The sequence below is a fragment of the Pseudonaja textilis genome, chromosome 2, assembly GCF_049901715.1.
Source record: "Pseudonaja textilis isolate UNSWEBS1 chromosome 2, rPseTex1.2, whole genome shotgun sequence".
Classification (NCBI taxonomy): Eukaryota; Metazoa; Chordata; class Lepidosauria; order Squamata; family Elapidae; genus Pseudonaja; species Pseudonaja textilis.
In genome coordinates, this window is record NC_141991.1 from 135,368,766 (window position 1) to 135,386,288 (window position 17,523).

Consider the following 17,523-nt stretch of genomic DNA (forward strand, 5'->3'; position numbering starts at 1 on the left):
TGAAAAACCTTGAAGAAAAGATGATGGGGCTAGATTGTCAGTAGAGTTTGACACACAGCAGTGCTTTGATTTTTATGTTTTAAGGCCTCGGCTTTATACTGTAATGTTGTTTAATGATTTCCTGTTTTTATGTGTGCTACTATGAGCTTCCCAGAGTCACAAGGATTAAACTGGGCAGCTATCTATATTCGATAGATGGATGGATGGATGGATGGATGGATGGATGGATAGATGGATGGATGGACAGACAGATAGATGATAGATGGTGGATGGATGGATAGGAAGGAAGGAAGGACTTCGCCTAGAATGAGTGAATAGAGAAGGGACCTGAAGTTATTTTATTTATTTATTTATTTGATTATGTATTAGACAATAGGCAAAAGTATAAAAATGATTATTAATACATAAAATGGATATGAATAAAAGGGAACATTAGGACAGGGATGGTAGGCACGTTGGTGTTATCTTTAACACAATTTCATAAAGATATAACCAGAGTTTATTATAAGGTATAAACTCAGAAAAGGACAGGAGATAAATCAGGATTCCTGGGAAACTGATCATCTTCCTCTTCTACCACCACTATCAATAGAGGTGGGATTCTACCGGTTCGCACCGGTTCTATAGAACCGGTTGTTAACGTCACCGGTAGTTCTTAGAACCACTAAAACAGGGATGGGCAAACTTTTTGGCTCGGGGGCCTCATTAACTTTTAAAATTTGACAGACGGGCTGCCACCTGGTGTCAAAATGCCTGTCATTACAAGTCAAAATCAAATGAATACAATCATTCAATCATTCACATCAAACCTTAATTCTGTACCAATCTTCGGCGGGCCAGATTAAAAAGACCAACGGGCCGGATGTGGCCCCCGGGCTGTAGTTTGCCCACCCCTGCACTAAAACCAACCCCTGGCTGGCCCCGCCCCTCTCTGCCGCTGCTATGGGCCAAAACCCAGGGATCTTTTTTACTGCGCATGCGTGACATTTTTTGCACACATGTGGCAATCCTTGCCTCATTCTCCCTCGTCCGCCCTGCCCCGCCCCTACTTATAGCACATGTGTGCTACCTACAAAATTTTTACTGCCCAGCGCCATTGCTCACAACAGCAGCAGGAGCAGCAGCAGCCTGCCAGCCAGCCAGCTAGCCAGCCAGCCGTTGCTGCCTGCCTTCTGCTGCCCTGCTGGGGCAAGCCGCAAGCCCCAGTTGCCACCACTGCTAATCTCCCTCGCCCGGCCGGATTGCCTCCCAGGCCCTGCCCTGCCCAACCTGCCTCCCAGGCCCTGCCTCCCAGGCCCTACCTTCCCTGGCCTGCCTCCCAGGCCTGCCTGCCTGCCTGCCTTGCCTGCCTGCCTCCCATGGTGACTGCCATTAAAGAAGATGCAAGCCCCAGCTGCCACCACTGCTAGCCATCCTTGCCCATCTGGACTGCCTACCCCGGTCTCTGAAGACACGGATCAGTAAGTACGACCCGGTTGCCTACCTGCCACCACCAGTCCCGGTCAAGTGCTGACTCATGGGATGCCCACCGCCCTCACTGATGCTCCCTGCCTCTCCTGCTGCCATCTTCCCTCACCCGCGGCCCTCCATCATTGCTGCCTTCCCTTCCCACCATCGATTGGTGAGTGAGGAGGCAAAGCAGCAAGCCCCGCCAGTCCCCTACCACCTCCTGCCACCGCCACCAGCCCCGGTCGAGTGCCAACTCCTGGGCTGCCAGCCACTGCCTCGCCCACCCAGCGGCCACCATCTTGGCTAGGCCAGCACCACCTTCCCTCACCTTCTGTGGCCCAAGGGTTGCTGTCTTATCTTCCCACCACTGACGGGTGAGTGAGGAGGCAAAGCAGCAAGCCCCGCCATTCGCCTACCTTCTCCTGCCGCCGCCGCCACCTGCCCGATTGAGTGCCAACTCCCGGGCCAGCCATCCTTGCCGCAGCAAGCTTGAAGACTGAGGAGGACCCCATGTAGCTGGCTAGCCAAGTTGCCTGCCTCATTTTTGGTAAGTTGCTTTTTTTTATTTATGTATTTAGTTATTTTTAGTATCTATTTTTGTTTTTATTAATCATAAAAACAAAACAGATAGTAAAGAAATAAATAAATACATAAATAAAAATTATTTTACTATTCATTTTGATGTTTCTTTCTCCTTTGTTTTTTCCTATTGGGAAAAAGCAGATCAAAAACAAATATCTATATATAGCATCAATGTAACATAAATGGAAACAAAATGTTACATTGCTGTTATATATAGATACTTGTTTCTGATTTGCTTTTTCCCAATAGGAAAAAATATAGGAGAAAGAAACATCAAGATGAATAGTAAAATAATTTTTATTTATTTATATATATATTTATTTATTTAGTATCCATTTTGGTTTTTTGATTAATAAAAACAAAAACAGATACTAAAAAAATAAATACAAAAGCAACTTACCAAAAATGAGGAAGGCAACTTCTTGTTACATTGTTGTTATACATTATCTATTTCTGCTTAAATCAATATATAGCAACAATGTAACAAAAACCTGCATGCATTCATTAATGGATTTTTTTAAAATAAAAGTTTTTTATTTTTTTAAACAAACAAAATAAACATAAAACATAAACAATCTTCAATTACATACAGTGTCAGTTGGTACAAATCACTTGTGCACAATCTTGATCATCTCTTATACATTTATTGTCTCACAACTACAATCTATTTCACACTCCTGGCTATTTTCTATACCCACTATGCAATTGAATTCTGTCCGTTGGCGTTACTTGAAAGTTAGTCAATTTACAAGGGGTCTGTGTTTCTGTTGTCATGCTAAACACACCTGGCTTCATAATTGGTCTGATTATGATGCTGCTCAGCACATATTTAAAAAGCTAGGGAATTATAGTTATTGTTCTGACTACTATTGGTTGTCAGGTACCTTTAATTCTTCTTTGCATGGAATTAATATAGCTCCTGATATGTATTTTTAATGCCTCTGATCAATCTAATACAGGATTGATATGTGCTGGTTGGCAGCTTAAGGATCCTAATATGTGGTTCTTTTTTGATAAATATGCTACTAATATTCATCCTCAGAATTATCAATGTGCAACTATAGGTTATTTTACTCTACCTGTTCAAATAGGTACTCTCCCCTCAACTCGACAGCAGCATTCCTCTCTGGGGCCTACATGTAATGATTAAGTCATTATTGACACACAATTGTCTTCTGGTTCTATATTTGGCCGTGCATCGGCAGGGGCCATTACAGGAGTCCTTACTCTAGACTCTTATCCTGGCATAATTGCTCAAGAAAACAGATGATCTATTCTTGGTCTCACCTGCAGACTTGAAAAACCCATCAATGCTACCGCTGCTACTATTCGTGATTTGCAGCATGAAATAGAAGACTTAAATCAAGATGTCTTACAGCAGCATTTTGCCATAGACTATCTTTTAGCCTGTCCGGGGGTGGTGGTGGTGGTGTTCTGTACATTAGTTGGATGCCATGGATGTACTATGCATTTTCATTCTTTGAATAAAACTATTGAGGATGAGCTTGCCAATTTACAATCATACATTTAAAATAATATCCATGCTCATTACTCACCTTTTGAGTGGCTAACCAATTGGCTCCCTGATTGGTCTTGGCTCAAACAGTTTTTCTTTTATGCTATAATTATTATTATTGAACTAATTGCAACCTGTTGTTTTATTCAATGTATTCCAAATTTATTCGCATTGTTTTGTCCCACTTCCCCCTCTCTTAACCTTCTTCAATTGCGATACATTTATAAATCTTTGAATCCTTCATTTAAAATAAAAAACGAGGATATGTAGAGTTGTAATTGCAGGAATGTTCCAATCTTGGATGGCAAACCTCAGATAAAGAATGTTTCCAAGCAAATACAACTCAGGCAAACAAAGTCACTAATCTATGGATAAAGGAGGATTAGAGAGGGGAAGTAGACATATGTTAGACTTTAACTAGAGATAATTAATTGTATGGATTACTGTGCTAAATAGTAATGAAAGTTAAGCAGTAACCAAAGTTAACCAGTGATGGAGGATAACTAAAAATGTATATAAATGCAAGACTGTTGTGATTGGAAGGATCGGTCCTGTTAGGAATTTTGAATCTGATGACTGTTAGATCGTGGATTGACGTCAGAACCAGGAAATGTTAATCTGAAGGGCAAGCCAGTTAATTAGCACGTTGCCTTAATGGGTATAAAAGGACACAGCTGAGCTGGTGCCTTTTGCCAGAAACAAAATGACTATTTTGAATGAGGACGTTACTGCAAAGAGATCTCTGTTTGTTTGAATTTTGAAGGGGAGTCCTAACAGTTCTGCCAGCCGTTATCTTGTTATTTTCCTTCAGTTTGATTTGATTGTGAAACGGCTGCTTTGTGTTTGTTCGTTTGAATTTCCAAGAGGAGACATAACACAAGACTATACTCCAATAAAGATCATTATAATTCAGTTGTTCATGATCAAACAACTCGGCTGCCTCGTCATTACAACACTCTGCAGTCTTTCCCTTCCAATTTGCATTAATTCTTATATCATAAATCCACTTTATATATTTATATTATTATTATTAATTACTTACTAGGCTTTACTAATATTACATCATTTTATGCGAGCAAATCACCATTTTTACTTAATCTACTTTATAATGTTCATTTCATCATTACCAATCTATTCTGTAACAATATATCTTTACTTTACCTTACGTCTGTAATTCTATTATACTTATATTATAAAATATTTCATAAATGAAAAAGCAAAGCAGAAATAAATATCAATAAGTACAGCAGTGTAACAGAAAAATTATTTAAATTTCTTCGTATTGGCTTATTTCTAATTTTGTTAATTATATCAACATGTTTATAATTATCAACCTTCTGAATTTAATTCATACATAGCAATGACCATTCTCTACCTAATTTCTACCTCTTATCTCTATCCATTTCTTCACATTGTAATTTTTTAATTTCATTTTCATCTGTGGAGATAACTATGTTTTTCCACTGTGTGCAAACATAATTCTAGCCGCTGTTAACGTGTGTAACTTTAAATATGTATTGTACTCCCTTTATTTATGTGGGTGCCAACAAAAATATTTCTGGTTTTAAAATTTAAATCTACATGTTGCTTTACCATTTTTGCTAACCTTGACACTACATCCTCTTGAATAGCTATACTAGCAGAGCCCAATACCGAATACATATATTTCCAGTTTTTTAAATTGAGGAATAAATTTCAGAAAAAGAATTCAGTATTGCTCTGTGAATGTGCCTATCAATTCCATTCGTAATCTAACTTCTTAGATGATTTTGTACTATTATCTTTTTTTTTTTTTGTACTATATATATCTGCATAAGGCAGTAAAAAGCTTCAGTACATTTTTAAGCTCATTCTAAAAAGGTTAGGTGACCAAACATGGCTTCCTCTGGCTTCTCTCTCTCTGCTATAGTGAGAGCATTCCATTAGGGACTGTTGGTCCAGGTAAGTAGTCTTGGCTAGGAAAGATTTTTGTGCCACTACTGGCACAAAATAACACTCCCTTAGTTTGTTAATAGTATTTCTATTTTAAGTATTTCTTTTTCAATTAATGAATTGTAATTATGAAAATATCAGCCATTCTTTTAAATACACAGTGCAACATCTTTTTTATAGACTGTCATTTTCAAATCTACTTTGAGTTCCCCGTAGCTCCCCGTAGCTCCCCGTAGCTCCCCGTAGCTGCCCGTGCCTTGCCTTGCCCGCCCCAGGGTTCCCCAGGCCTTGGAAACTGGCAAAAAACACTTGCTAAGCAACTGGCCACTAAGCGAGGACCTGGCCATTAAGTGAGGACCACTTAAATTTGGTTTGCCAGTCACATGGCCACCAAGCCACACACACAAATTAGGCCACGCCCACAGATCCAGTTTTTAAAAAACTTGAATCCCACCCCTGACTACCAAGTGCAGGAAACACTGTATTTATTAGTAGATTTTTATATGGGAAGAACTATGAGTTCCATTCAGTTCTGCTGGTGAGAATAAATTCTCTGAACTCAGAATTTTCCCTTTTGCACCAGATTTAATTCGTCAACCTGAGTGCCAGTTCTGAAATTTACTCACTTGTGCAATTATTTTGCAACAAAGGGCAGTTGCTTTGCTCCATGCTTGTTTACCTGCTGTCACTTAAGTAATAAATCACTGAGCCCCATTTTCCTTTTTAAACTTTTCTCATTTTACTCTGTTTGATAGTCTGGGTTTTGTGTCCATGAACCTATGTGATTATCAACTTCTTGCCAATTAGTAGGTAAATTATTCTTAACCTAATGGAACACAAAGAAGATTAAGTCCAGATTTGTGTACCACAAGTTCAATCATCCTGTAGTAATACAGTTAAAGAAAAGGCTGCCCTGTATGCTTAGTTTTAAATCCGGGATGCCCAGTCTGTATATTCTGTGTCTTTGCCACCCTCTAGTGGCTAAATGGTGCAGTTAAAAAGCTGAATAAACAGGGCACATCTGGAATGTTTCATATCCATTATAGCAGAGGTGGTTATTCAGCAGGTTCTGACCAGTTCTGGAGAACCCGTAGCAGAAATTTTGAGTAGTTCAGAGAACCGGCAAATTCCACCTCCTACTGGCCCCACCCCCATCTATTCTCTGCCTCCAGAGTCCCAGCTGATTGGCTGGGTCTTCTTTGGTTGCTCTGCACAGGAGAACGGAGCTGGAAAGCAGGTTAGTGGGGTAGGGAGGGAATGGGGATTTTACAGTATCCTTCCCCTGCCACACCCACCAAGCCACGCCCATAGAGTTTGATAAAAGGCTTAAAAACAGTTTGCTTGTAAATTTGCTTCACAAAGGAAAATTCAAGAACCCAACCAAGAAAATCTTTACCTATGCATACACTAATAAAATGCATACACTAATTAAAATATCTAAAATCCAACAGTATGTATGTTCATTTAGCTTAAAAAGACAAACCAATGTCCATATTTAGAATAGAATATAATAACAGAGTTGGAAGGGACCTTGGAGGTCTTCTAGTCCAGCCCCCTGCTTAGGCAGGAAACCCTACACCACTTCAGACAAATGGTTATCCAATCTCTTCTTAAAAACTTCCAGTGTTGAAGCAGTCACGACTTCTGGAGGGCAAGTATAATAACATGCTTAGCTGTATAATATGTTACTGAAAGCAATCACATTAATAGAATATGATCTGTAGCAGAGGTGGTATTCAGCAAGTTCTGACCAATTCTGGAGAACCGGTAGTGGAAATTTTGAATGGTTTGGAGAACTGGAAACTACCCCCTCTGACAGGAGATTTTACAGTATCCTTCCCTTGCCATGCCCACCAAGCCTCACCCACAGAACCGGTAGTAAAATTTTTTGAATCCCACCACTGGTCTGTAGTCTCTAAAATGTTACCCTTTCCTGTTCTATCCCCATGCGACAGTGGGAGATGGATGCATATTCTCCATATCTTGCCACTAAGCAAACTTTCAATAATTTCTGGAGGCTGCTCTCAACACAGAAGGTAAATCCTAACAGAGGTACACACCCAAGAAAGTATAGTGCAGTTGGGTGGATCTGGCACTGGCCCTTATGGGCAAAGGCTACACAAAGACTTAAAGCTGAGTTGCCATAGAGGCCTTTGCAAAACCAGAATAACAGGGAGGGACCTTGGAGGGCTTCTAGTTCAACTCCCTGCTCAGGCAGGAGACTCTATAGCCTTTCAGACAAATAATTGTCCAATTTCTTCTTTAAAACGTCCAATGTTGGAGTATTCATGACTTCTAGGGAAAAGTCTGATTAATCATTCTAACTATCAGGACATTTCTCCTTAGTTCTAGGTTGCTTCTCTCCTCAGTTAGTTTCCAACCATTGCTTCTGATCCTGCCCTCAGGTACTTTGGAGAATAAGTTGGTTCCCTATTCTTTATGGCAACGCCTGAGATATCAGAACACTGCTATCATGTCCAGCCTAGTCCTTCTTTTCATTAAACTAGACACACCTGGTTCCAGCAACCTTTCTTTATATGTGTTAGCTTTCAGTCCCCTAATCATTTTTGTTGCTGTTCTCTGCACTTGTTCTAAAGTCTCAACATCTTTTTTACACTGTGGCAACCAAAAGTGGACGCAGTATTCCAAGCATGGCCTTACCAAGGCATTATAAAATGGTTTTAACACTTCATATGCTCTTGATTCTATTCCTCTGTTTATGCAGCCTAGAACTATGTTGGCTTTTTTGGCAGCTGCAGCACACTGCTGGCTCATATTTAAGTGGTTGTCCACTAGGACTCCAAGATACCTCTCACAGTTACTACTATTGAGCGAGATACCACATATACTGCACCTGTGCGTTTGGTTATTCTTGCCTTACTTTTTTCACCATTGGATTTCATTTTGTAAGATAGTGCCCAATGTTTAAGTCTGTCAAGATCCTTGTATATCTTAAGCCTATTTTCTGGAGTGTTCCTCCAGAAATTTGCTGTCATCTGCAAATTTGATGAGTTTCCCATCTATCCCCTTGTCCAAATCATTGATGAAGATGTTGAGGAGTACTGGGCCTAAAACAGAGCCTTGTGGTACCCCACTACCTCCATGTAGATGCAGTTGCATTGAGGACTACACTTTTAGTGTGGTTGGTCAGCCAGTTACAAACCCATCTGATGGTGATGCTGTCTAATGCACATTTTTCTATCTCAGGTGGTTTGTTTGTTTATCAAATTTGGTGACCATCCATCTCACCCACAGAGTGACCGTGGTACTATTTATTCGGTAAAAAGTTAAATGAACAAAATAAAAGACAAAAGTGACTTTTGAAAAATAAATAAATCTAAAGGACAGCTTCCTGAAACAAAAAGCCATTGTATTATAGGTGAGGTATGAACATTCTGACATATGCTTGAAATCTCTACTACCTGTAGAAGCAGAAACTCTTCTTTGTGTCTTTTTGTTCCATATTTTCTGCAACAGACTTAAAACACTGTGTACGTCTTTTTTTTAATCCTCACAATAACCTTGCCAGGTAGACTCTTAAGTGTTTGTGACTCTGAGTGACTGAGAGTTGACTGAGATTCTCTGTCACTGAGAGTCAGTTTGGCTACAATATCATCATATCCAACCCAATATACTCCCCCACCCCCCACTTCATCTACCAGAATTGCAAGATCAGGAGTGATTAAACTTATGGTCAATGAAATCTCCCAAAGGCTGCTGTTCTTTGCATTATGAAGAGGAGGTTTACAACAAGAGCTGAGCAAGAATACTTCTCTGTATGTCAGGCTCATCTTGTTTGACTTGAGATTCCATAATTATGCAACGTGTAATCAGATAATCCATCAATAGAAGAGAATATTTGTAGCTAAGGTTTGAACGGTGTAGTCTTTGACGCTCTCTGAGCTTGGTTGTTTTTGCAGATGCTTCATTACCAACTAGCTGACATCATCATCAGTGCATTTTGCTGGGAGTGAGCTGTATTGATCCTCAATGAAATAAGTTGGATTGGATTCTTATTAAAGAGAACTACATAACCTTAGGGCTGACCCAGGAAAGTTTGTTATATGAGCATAAGGATAGCAAACATTCCCAATAAGTAAAAGACAGTAAAATCATATATTGATTTCCTGAAAATAATTCATGGTAATGTCCATATTGCTTTCTTGGAAATAATCTAGAAATCATTTGGTGTTTTTTTTCCAGAATATTTTTTAAACTTTCCAATTTGCCCACAATGCTGGAATTATCTGGTGCTCTCTCATATAAATATTAAACAAGTCTGAACCTGCTTAACTTTTTTTGTGATGACCATGGTCAGATAAGGACTAAAATTTTCCTACAGTACACCCCTGTTGCTCCCTGCCAGATCAGAATCTTATGAGCTTCACCTACAAGAGGCAGATTAAAGACTAATGGACTTGGTTTTCTTCTTCCCTAGATACTGGATATAATCTACTTTGCGTCTGCATTCCTGCATTGAATGAAGAGAGCACATCTTTCTCCCTCTGTCCTGGCCACTTTTTACAGAGGCACAATTGAGAGCATTTTAACAAATTGCATCACTGTTTGGTTTGGTGGCAGCAGTGCCTTAGATAGAAAGTTCATACAGAGAGTGGTAAGGACAGCTGAGAAGATTATAGGAAGCTCACTTTCCTAGAAAATGATACTGCTTATAAGCTCCATGTGCTTAGAGTTTGAACATTGTTAGTGACCCCACACACCCACTTCACAGTCTGTTTCTCTTCCTCCCCTCTGGGAGGAGATTTCAAAATATTTCTAGCAGGACTACCAGATTCTGTAATAGCTTTATTCCCTATGCCATCTGTCTGGTAAACTTGCAAGATTGGTTTTTCTCGCCATGTACATCAAGACTAGACTGTGTTGTTTCTCTGTGTCATATAATATATGTGGGTATATGCTTTATTTATTTATTTAATTATTTAATTATTTATTTATTTATTCATTCATTCATTTAGTCATGTTATATAGTGTATATTGGAGTTGGTTTCAATTTCATTTTAATGTATGCCAGTTAGTGTATATTCAAAGTGACAATAAAGTTATTCTTCTGATAACATCTGATGAAGTGAGTTGTAGCTTGCAAAATGTATGCCTTTTAATAATATTCATTAATCAAAAAATATGCTAGCAGATTCCTGGTTTTTTGCCCTTATACAGTCTGTCCTACAATTGATAAAACCTTTCATGAATTCATGTGTTCAGCCTTGAGATTGACCATGAGATGCAGATCTTATGGCTGAAACATCTTGTCAAATATTTAAACTTTTCGTGTCTTCCCTAACCCATGCTTTTAATAATGTTTTGCCTGATGAACTCTGAGAAAGTGAAAAACACTCCTTTTTGCCTCTTTAATCGCTCTCTGAAAAATGGTATTATGATTTATTATGAGTGGATGCACAGTCAACCATACATTTAGACTGGATTTAGAATTTTTATCCAGTAATCGAGTCCTTCCTAGAGACCTTGGATAGGCAAATGTTGTTGTTTGACAGTGTTAAAGGTAAAGTCACAGGCTGTTCTAAGTAAAAGTGCTTTTTGCAATTGATTGGTGGTGATATTTCAAATGGTACTCCAGAAGGTTTGGGACTGCACCCAAGAGGCCTATTGCTATTGGTATTATTTTTTGCTTTCTCTTGCCGTAATTGTTCCACTTCTATTTACAGCTCTTTATATTTTGTGATTCTGTCTCTTCTGTTCTATTACCTCCAGGTACTGTAATGTCTGCTATCCAAACTTTTTTGTCTTTCTAATTGACAGACGTTAAGTCTGGGGCAGGTGCTTGTTTGTTTGAATTCTAAAGTGCCAAAGCACTTTAGCGTCTTCTTTTCTATTACTTTGTCTGTTTGTGCTCCCAACAGTTCTTGTTTTCAGGCAAACAATATTTCTTGCGATATTCCAATGTATTATTGTTGCTACCTTGATATGTCATTGTTAATCTATATTAGCTTCTTGTAGTTCACAAGGTGGTCAACTCTCCTTAGCTTCTTTTCAGAGGTGGCATCTGCTTTCTGTTGCTGTCTTCTCAATTCTGGCTTTGTATGTGTTGGGGAAAATGCAGTTGAATTACAGTGTTTGACTTCAGCTGAGAAAATCTATCCTTGATATATCCTCAAATTGTAGGGCCTGGGAAATAAATAGCTCCTTTGCACTGACTCTCAGATGGAATTGTTTCAGTTCTGAAATAAATATTTGCTAATTTGATTCAGAAAATAAAATGGTATGAATAATGGAAGATCTTGAAAACCTGGCTCCATTACCACTTTTTTCTGTGAAAAGTTCAGTTGAAAATGTATAACTTGCTCATCATGGTAGGGAGGTCAGACTTCTACCTTTGCTATCACTACCTGATACCAGTTACCTCATTGAAGCATTAAGGAACTGCAAAGTTCTATCTCCAGAGCAGGGGTGGGATTCTACTGGTTCTATAGAACTGGTTGTTATGATTCTGTGCAGTTCGGAGAACCAGCAAATCATGCCACTGGCTGACCCCACCCGTCTCCCTCCACCCCTCCCAACCCCACTCAGTCAGTCCTTATAATGCATGCACAACATTGCGCACATGCCCGACATTGCTGACTCCATTCTTTCCTGTCCAGTTACTCCTTAAAGCATTTCTTTTTTCCCCTGTCCTGACGATCAGCTGTTCTTATGATCAGCCATGCCAGGATTCCCCTCACTTACTTACTGCTTCACCCAAGAGGCTTCCCAGAGGCCCAGAAGGCCCCAAAATGGAGCACAGGAGGATGCTGCATGCCCCCTCCCCATGCTCTGTTTTTTTTTTCCTTCCTGAGCCCCAGGGAAGCCTTCTAGGAGCAAAAAAGCTCCCCCAGGAGGCTTCCCTGAGGCTCAGAAGGCTCCAAAATGGAGCACAGGGGTGGGCTGCACACACCTCCATGCTCCGTTTTTTCCTTCCTGAGCCCCAGGGAAGCCTTCTGGGAGCAAAAATGCCCCCCTCCTAAATGGAGCAGGGGGTGCTGCATGCCCACCCAGGTTCCGTTTTTTCCTTCTTGGGCCCCAGGGAAGCCTGGGAGCAAAAACGCTCCCGGAGGAGGCTTCCCCGAGGCCCAGGAGGCTCAAAAAATGGGGAGGGGTTGTTGCTGCCAAAAAAGAAGCCACACCCACCCAGTCACATGGCCATGGCCATCTAGCCATGCCCACCTAGCCGTGCTCACATAACTGGTTGTTACAAAATTTGAATCCCACCTCTGCTCCAGAAGCTTTATTTCCTCCCCTGGTGAATTAGTTATGTGACTGCTGGGTTAGAGTGTGAAATTAACCTAAGAAACTCTACTTTCAGAGCCATCATGGACCCAAGGGAAATGAGCCCTGGAGGCATGAGGCAAAGAAGCTCCCAGGAGCAGGCCAGGGGAGAAGAGGGAACACAAATACTCAGTGGTAAGAAGGCATTTAAGGGGCATGGATGGTGTATTTTGTTGCACAAATGGGGGTGGGTAGCCTTGCTGTGGATAAATTATCTGAGGATTTTCAATCAAGTCTTCAAATTAGATAGTACTATGCAGAGATTAGCATTTAGGGAGCCACAGCAAAAAGCCTTATATTACTTTACTAGAGGGTTAAGTAATATCTGCTAAATTCTTTGGAGTTCAATCCCAAGAATCTCCTGCCAATCTGAACCCAGTCCAGACATTATATGTTATATGTTGTAGAGCGATGGAAGGAAGAGGCAAGAGCCAGAGTGAACAACGAACAGGCTTTATTACAGGGAATAAAGGGTTGCCGCATCTGCCTTCTAACTAGCAGGTTAGCTGGCAACAACGGGCTGGCTCTGCTCGACAGCCGGCTTTTATAGCCGACTGTCAAACGGAGCCAGCCAATGGGAGCGGCTGGTGCTCCCGCTCAAACAGCGGACCTGGTTGGGGACTCCAACCAGTTCCAAAGACATAACACTCCTTTCCCCCAGCTGGGGACATGCGTAGTCCTTTAGGTAAGTCGGTTGTCTATGCTGGCGACCAGAACGTCGTAACCCGGGTAAACTGCTGGCTGGCGCCAAGTCCTTGCCCCCGGGAAACGCCTCGGAGGTTGTTGGGGAATGGGCTTGGTCAGGTGTAGTGTTCTGCGAGTTTGGTAAGTCCCCCAGTTCGGGCTGACCTGGGCGAGTCGCTAGGTCCGGCTGGCAAACAGGTTTGCTTGGCTGTTGGTTTGGTGACTCTGGTCGGGAACTCGGGTCCTCCAGCAAACTCTCCTGGTCGACGGGGTAGACCGGGTCCCGCAGGGAGCTTCCGTCTGAGCAGATTGGCACCGGCAGGGAGCCCCTGGTGCTGGAAGTTCGGGCTGGGCCGGTAACGGTCGCACCTCTCCATCGCCTTCTGAGTTGGTCCATGTGTCTCCGCCACAAGCGTCCATCTTCCAGGAGGACCCTGTAGGATCTCGGACCTGTGACCGATACGACTTGACCAGGTACCCACAAAGGATCCCCTGCATAATTCCTGGCGTACACCAGGTCATGCAGGACAAAGTCCCTGACCAGACTGTCAGACCCTAAAGGGGCATCTGGGCAGTAGTGGGGGTGCAACCTGTCCAGGGTGGTCCTAAGGCGTCTCCCCATCAAGAGTTCGGCAGGGGATTTATTAGTAGTGGTGCATGGCGTCGTATGTTGGCTCAGAAGGTAACGTGACAGTTTAGAGTGCCAGTTTTCCTGGCCAAACCTGGCGAGTGCCTCCTTGGCTGACCTGACTGCCCTCTTAGCCATCCCGTTGCTAGCGGGGTGAAAGGGAGCTATAAGGATGTGTCGGATGCCCAAGTTAGCAACGTACATACTGAACTCACATGACGTGAACTGCGGGCCATTGTCAGACACCAGCGTGTCAGGGAGTCCATGGGTAGCGAATAAGCGGGTCAGGGCCTTAACTATCGCTTGGGTGGTAGTCGAGGGTAGCAGGGCCAGGTCTATCCACTTGGAGTAGGAGTCCACAACCACCAAGAAGGTCCTGCCATGCACCGGTCCAGCCAGGTCGATGTGCAGGCGGGACCAAGGGGCACTAGCACTCTCCCACCTGGTGGGCATGGCAGCTGGTGGGGCAGCCCTGGTTTCTTGGCAAGGTTGGCATGAGCTTACCCAGCTGACGATTTGGGCATCCATGCCGGGCCACCAAACGTAGCTGCGGGCCAGAGCCTTCATCCTTACGATGCCCAGGTGGCCCTCGTGAAGCACCTTCAGGATGGGTACACGAAGAGTGGCTGGGATGACTACCCTTGTACCCCACAACAGACATCCCTGTAGCTTCGATAGTTCCTGCTGACAGGTTTTAAAAGGAGCAAAGTCAACGGTACCTTGAGTTTCCGGCCACCCCCTTCCCACCCAGTCCAGAACCTGGGCAATTATCTTGTCTTTTTTTGAGTGCGCAGCAATGTCCTCGGCTGTAACTGGTAATTTAAGTTCATTAACTTCAAAATGGCGTGAACCGGTGCTGGGTCTTCGACTGGGACTGGTAGGGGGCAGCGACTAAGGGCATTGGCGTGACTCAAGTTTTTGCCAGGTCGATGCACCAACTTGAATGAGTAAGCGGCCAGGAACAAAGTCCACCTGGTCATTCTAGATGATAGTACCTGCGGGGTTTGCTTATCCCCTGATAAGAGTCCCAGGAGAGGTTTATGGTCAGTTACAAGTTCAAAATGGTGCCCGAACAAAAATTCGTGAAACTTTTTAACTGCAGCCACCGCAGCCAGGGCCTCTTTATCTATTTGACTGTAGTTCCTTTCTGCCGTAGAGAAGGTCCTAGAGAAGAAGGCAATTGGCGCCTCGGAACCGTTGGGAAGTCTGTGGCTTAGGACAGCCCCAATCCCAAAAGGGGATGCATCAGCAGCTAGGACCAGGGGGAGTCGTTGATCAAATTGAATTAAAACTGCATCCGATGTAAGTAAGGATTTGACTGACTTGAAAGCATGGGCTTCTTTGGGTCCCCAATGCCAGGGGGATTCTTTGTCTAACAGCCTGTGTAAGGGTTCAGCGATAGATGCTTTGTGCGGGAGAAATGAGGCGTAAAAGTTTAGTAGCCCCAGAAAAGCTTGGAGATCCGTCTTGTTAGTTGGTGTGGGTGCCTCATGGATGGCCTTTACCTTGGATTTGATTGGGTGGATGCCAGAGGCGTCTATCCTATATCCCAGAAAGTCCACTTGCCTAGTGGTGATGGCGCACTTCTCCCTTTTAAGTTTGAGGCCATGCTGCCTAAACTTCTCTAGAACTGCTCTGACCCTCTGTATGAGCTGAGGCCTGTCAATTGCTGAGACTAAGATGTCATCGAAATAAGGGACAACCCCTGGGAGACCTTGGAGAATCCTTTCCATGAGTGATTGGAATATACCCGGGGCTACACTTACACCGAATTGGAGGCGTTTACACTTGAATGCCCCTCTATGTGTGACTATGGTTTGTAATTCAGCTGTCTGATCATCAACAGGGAACTGTTGGTATGCCTGGGACATATCTAACTTGGCGAAAATGGTGCCGGGTTCAAGGTGTGTAACAGGTGCTGAATAACAGGGACAGGGTATGCGCTGACCTGCAGGTAACGGTTGAGGGTGGTTTTATAGTCTGCGCAGATTCTTAAACTGCCATCTTTCTTGAGTGGGGTGACTATGGGGGTCTCCCATTTGGCAAAATCAGTTGGTTCTAACACCCCTTGCTTTAGTAGCTTATCTAGTTCTGCGTCCAACTTGGGACGGATGGCGAAAGGCACCCTGCGTGGCTTAAGGCGCAGAGGAATTGCCTGGGGGTCCACAGAGAAGGAGATGGGGGTGCCAGAATAGCAACCCAGCTCGCTGCTAAACACATCAGAGTAATCTGAAAATAGTGCATCTACGTCAGAAGTTGAGACAGCATGGATCCCAGTTACACTAAGGCCGAGGGAGGGGAACCAATCTAGCCCCAACAGACTGGGGAGGGCACCATTAACAACCACTAAAGGTAAATGGCCTTTAAAGGCTTGGAATTGAACTAAAAACTTGCCTTTCCCGAGGACAGGGATGTTCTTGCCCTGGTAGTCCCGCAGTGTCAGGTGGCATCTCTGTAGCTGCTTCTTCGACAGTCTGGGCTGGATCTTCTTTAGGGTATCCCAGGAGATGATTGAAAGTGCCGATCCCGTGTCTACCTCCATCCTGCAGGGTTTACCTTCTAAAGAAATAGAAATTTTGATTTTATTGGGAGTCTGGGAAGTATGGTTAGCGTGGTAGCAGGTATAGCAGTCCTCCACTTGCCTTTGGGAATTAGAAGGTGGTGGAGGTCTCTGAGGCAAGGTACGCCTGCTTGGCAGACTCTAGCGAGGTGACCCTTCTTTTGGCAATTTAGGCAGATGGCGTTCTTAAACCTGCAGGATGCCCTAGAGTGGGAGCCTCCGAGGTTAGGCAAATGGAAGGTTGTTTGGGGGCGAAGTTGTTTCTCTGCCCCGCTCCTACCTGTGAAGGCTTCTGTTGCTTAAGACGGTTAATGTCTGATGAGTCTGTGGGGTTTCATCACTGAGCACTTCCTCTGAATGGATGGTGGAACTGCTGGGCTTTAACGGAGTACCTTGAATTTCAGCTGCTGATTGGGCAGAGAGCTCAGCAGCTTGGGCTTCCTCTATGGCAAGAGCTAGGTTCAAGTCCTTTTTTGCTAGCAAATGTCTTTGGAGCCTCAGGTCCCTGACCCCACAGATGATCTGGTCCAATAACATGTCTTCTAGGTAGTCTTTGAACCCACACTGCAAGGCAGCTGTCCTCAGAGCTGCCATATACTCGTTGATTGACTCACCCTCTGCCTGTTTTCTAATTCTGAAGGCGAATCTCCTGGCTATCTGAGATGGCTTTGGCGAGTAGTGGTTGGAGAGGATTTCTTGGAGTTCATCCCACGGTACGCTTCTGATAGTGCGAGGGGCGACTAGTGCTGTAGCGGTGTCAAAAACTGCAGCCCCACAATAGCTGAGGAAGTAGGATTTCTTCCTGTGTTCAGCGGTGTCTGCTAAACCGATGGCATCAAGGAAATGGCTGAAACGATTTTTGTATGAGTCCCACGTTTCCTCGGTTGGCTT

The 17,523-nt window shown here is 43.2% G+C and overlaps 2 long non-coding RNA genes across 2 annotated transcripts in view; one reads left to right on the forward strand and one right to left on the reverse strand.

Moving 5' to 3' along the window:
* Positions 1 to 14,749, reverse strand: part of LOC113452035 (uncharacterized) — a 31,892-nt gene extending 17,143 nt beyond the window's left edge. Inside the window, exon 1 of the long non-coding RNA XR_015741932.1 lies at positions 14,577 to 14,749. This is a non-coding gene — a long non-coding RNA (uncharacterized LOC113452035). The remainder of the gene's footprint in view (positions 1 to 14,576) is intronic.
* The window catches only part of LOC148127104 (uncharacterized), a 68,602-nt gene that overhangs the window by 41,583 nt on the left and 9,496 nt on the right, over positions 1 to 17,523 (forward strand). The window lies entirely within an intron of this gene.